The sequence below is a fragment of the Coptis chinensis genome, chromosome 2 (genome assembly GCF_015680905.1).
Source record: "Coptis chinensis isolate HL-2020 chromosome 2, ASM1568090v1, whole genome shotgun sequence".
Classification (NCBI taxonomy): Eukaryota; Viridiplantae; Streptophyta; class Magnoliopsida; order Ranunculales; family Ranunculaceae; genus Coptis; species Coptis chinensis.
This window is the reverse complement of record NC_141457.1, coordinates 68,007,072-68,011,333: the sequence shown is the minus strand read 5'-3', so window position 1 is coordinate 68,011,333 and position 4,262 is coordinate 68,007,072. Positions and strand designations below refer to the sequence as shown.

General features: G+C 36.7%; 1 non-coding gene across 1 annotated transcript; it reads left to right on the top strand.

The window, feature by feature from the left end:
• Positions 1-214: 214 nt before the first annotated feature.
• Positions 215-373, top strand: LOC147517350 (U1 spliceosomal RNA). The gene has a single exon (XR_015214565.1). It is a non-coding gene; the product is annotated as a U1 spliceosomal RNA (small nuclear RNA).
• Positions 374-4,262: the final 3,889 nt, after the last annotated feature.

The window sequence follows — 4,262 nt, the reverse complement described above, 5'->3', positions numbered from 1 at the left end:
ATTACAGGGGAAGACGAGGTCTGTGATGTACTACTGTTTTTATACATTAACGAGTAGTACTTGTAAACCCTTTGAATTTTACCTGGTAAAGTAAAAACACAGCACATTCATTTGCTCTGCAAAAATCTTCCAAATTCTTAATCCCACATCATTAACATAAAAGTATGCGGAAGCAAAGTTATCTATAAATCATTCATAAGACATCATTAAAAAATTACTTACCTGGACGGGGTCGATGGGCGATCAAGAAGGTCCATGGCCTAGGTTAGTGACCTCCATTGCACTTAGGAGGGGTGCTCGCCTAAGATATCTCCAAGTGGGATAATCTACGTCATAATTTGTTATAGGGGGTATGCGTTCGCGCGGCCCCTACCAATTAATAGTTGAAATCTTTAATGTTTAGATCAAGTTTTAAATAATATGGCTACCAATTAAAAGTTGAAATCTTTAATGTTTAGATCAAGTTTTAAATAATATGGCTATCTGTCTTCGTCATTTTATTTCACGTTTTATCTAATACGAGTTATCTGGTGTTGTGTATTCAGCAGATGTCTTAACTATCAAATTTCATTGCCTGTATCTAACTCAAAGTTGAAGCAGATTACTGTAGGGAAACAAAACTACTGAGTTGTAATGTGAAATAGTTCTTGTGGATCCATTTTTTTGGATCTCACTTCTCAATGTTAAGTTTTCTGAGCAATGCTGTAGTGGCCAGTCTTAAGTTATGAAAAAAATAGTACAAGTCTATGGTTTTTGGTTTAAAGCTTCTTTGAGCATATCACTGTAAATAAGATGAACTCAAACCATCACTGTCGTTCCATATATATATAAATTGATGGGGGAAAGTTTCGTTTTCATCCTAGATCAAACCCATTTTATCGGAGCCTTGTAATAAGGGAATTTTTTTTATGAAAATAGATGGTTGGTGATGAATCACATGAAATTGTTCAGACAGGAGGTTGTACTGCAGGGTGGAGAGATTGTGGGTAAGGAGGTAGAAATTAGCTGGAACCTAGGTGGAGAAGGATCTTACATAGTTGTTACAGAAACTGAGTGTTAGTATACAGAATGGACTGTATTACTCAGTAGGTGACAACAAGTTGAAGTAGAGACTTCAGATGTGCAGCTGTTACCGGCAATGCTTTCGATTGTTCTGGTTTCTACATTGCGGCAAAGTGATTTTGAAAGGGAAATGCAGAGGTAGCTTTCTCCAATTTGGGCAAGGGGCAGGGGCCTCTAGCTACGTTATCGCGAATCAATCTTCTACAACAAAGTACTTTTTGAAACATGTATTAGAATATCAGAATTATTAGAATTTCAACTAGCAGTTGACGCGATTTTAAGTGTCACTTTGGTCTTTTATGCTGTAAGTCTTTTCCTTGTTGAGCAATCAGTGTTTGCAAGTACGTACAAGTTTGCAATCACTGAGATTCTGCAAATAAGCAAAGTGCCATACATATTACATAATGCGAAGCCAGGTTAAGCAATTAACATTTGGTGACTGAAGTGTTGGAATCTCTTTAGCATTTCAAACTACTTGTGAGCGTGTGCAAAATGGAGAAGAAGAACATATAGTGTTCTCTCCACTTCTGTGCCTTGAAGATATTCCCACATTGGTAAGCCACCACTAACCTTGTATGTATATATGTGTTTTCTCTTGCTTTAGGGCGTGCCTTAGTGTACAAAGGCTTTTGTGTTAGGAGGGAGGACTCACACAAAGCCACATGCACCCTTTGCATTGTGTAGGGCAAGTTTCAAATTTCTTTTTACAAGAGGTTTTCTGGAAACCGACCTTACACCTATATAAATAGGACTCTGCATCTACTGCTTGCAAAACAAAACCCTAGCTTCTATTCTCTTCTTCCTTATTAGTTGTCAAATCAAGAGAGTTATCTGTTGTTCTTGAGAGAAGTCTTGAGAGAAGTCTGTTAAGTGCATATTCAACTTTCTATAACCATTGTATCTTGTGAGGAAGACGCCACTGTAACATTTATGCACCGTTGGAAAGGGCTAAATCTTTCCTTAAGGACAGTGTCATACACGCCTTGGTTGTCTACTGTTCCTACTATCCTCGACTCTTTACTGTTTTCTTAATCCAGTTCTAACATGTTTCTGCCAACTATATGTGCCTGGAGTGAGGTCAAATTCCATCCCATTCACTAGACTAACTTGCAGCAAAATTTGCCACTGACTTACATGTAAAACCCCATATTTTTTGTTTTGGTAGTAAACATCTAGTGGGCTTTGAGGAATTAAAACAAGCCATTATAACAACCCAAATAGCTAGGTTTGGTTTTACCCAACCGATTGATACAACCCGATAGACTTGAACTTTGGAAACAGAGAACTCCTCTCGTTCTTTCTCATCTTCAAGTATAAAAGTGTGAGTCGGTTATCAGGAAAACCGGAAAAGACCAAAATCAAAGATCAAGCTTATGGAAAATATTCCAATATCTTCTTACTCATCTCATCTTGAGTTTAGTGATCCCTTTTTGTTATCTCTTAGATCTACACAAAGAAAGTCAGTTAAAAGTGAAGAGATGGAGCGACGAATCCTTGGTAATCTATGATTTTTAGCTTGGGCTTTCATCTAATTCGATTTCCTTTAGAGTGGGTATTATTTTAGAGATTTGAAAGTGTAAACAGTTGGTGGAGGAGCAAAGTCAGCCACCCAAAGATTGGTATTTTAATCATATACTTAGACTTGGAGAATCATTTCACTTGGATTCGTTCCGTTATCGACTTGAAGCTAAAGTTGGAGGAAGAACCAATCATCATAGACGGGTCGATGAAATCCAATACTGAGTACCAAGAGGTTTATGTTATGTCGGCGAGAAAGCAAGTACATCTACATGCTTTTCTTTTTATTTCAAATAGATTGATAATAAGTATAAGTATGATGGTTTTGAAGTCACTCATGAATATTGTGTTTTCTTATTTTTAGTATCTTGTTAGTGATTGCTGTTTTGAATTAAAAATTTATACTATTAATATTGAATCGTAATAGGTTGCACGCATGACTAAGTTAATTATTAGCTGATGCTTGATTGTTGAGTTTGAGATGTCGAGTTGTTATGTTGGATTCCGACTTTGATTATTATGTCTTGTTTGTGGCTATTTCATCTGTTCTTATTGATGGTTAGATTATTAGGTTTGATGCAAATATATTTACACGGTAGTAATTATCGGCTAAATATTTTGTAATATATGTCATGTCTAAGAATATGGAATATGGTTGGCTTGTTGATTTGTTGATTTGTTTTAATTGGATGTTAGGTTCGTCTGTTATGTGAAGTGCTATGAAATATAAAGTTTTTATTATATTATGTTGTATAACTCTTTTTATTTGGATGTAAAAGAATAGTTTGTAGGTGATACTTGCTGGGTGCATGGTTTTTATGCCCTTATATATTTTTGCAGGTGTTTGATTCTTAACCACGTGGAGAGAGAAGTTGGGATATTATTCGGGTTAGAACTTGGACACTTTGTTTTTGTTTTATATTTGCTAGTTATCACCCGTATTTGACTTATTGTACTGGTTTCAGTTTATAAACCGGTTACTTGACTACTCTAGCACTTGTTGAGATGGTTAAGTAGCTGGGTTCTCCGACTCATTATATCTTGGGCTGGTCAGCTAGGATATAGTGGGTTTGGGGTGTTGCATTACATCAGCACCAGAGCACTTAAATTATTGTATCTAGGCATACATCCCAAAATTATGGTATTGTAAGCTCTTTGATATTGTCTAATGATTTTCTATCTTCAAGATTGATGGAAAAACTAAAAAATGTAGAGTACACTGGACTACTTTGGAGTCATGGACCAAATGTGGCACTCTATATCAACCTTGGAACAAGAGTAAAGTGGAAGTTCTCTTTGGAATGGCTACAAGTAATTTGCAGATTTGGATGTGTTAGAAAAATGGGTGTGTAAATTAAAAGTTCAAGGTGTAGTGATCACATGGAACTTGAATTTGCACAAATCCATTGAGAAATGAATGAGTAATTTGTCTCCCAAGTTAACCCACTTGAGATGAAATGGTTGAGAAATGAGTGTGAAAAACACTTAGTCCCACATGGGAAGCTAGAAAACCAAAGAGTTGCTGAGTTTATAAGGCTTAATTGAGGCTATTTGGGTTGGGCCCCAAGGGGTACCACTAATTTTCCGTGGAGATGGAAAGCAATCAAGCTCAACAAAAAACACACACATGCGTTGACCGGCCGGCCAGCTGGGCTTGGGCATGACTAGGTGGTGTGTAGTGT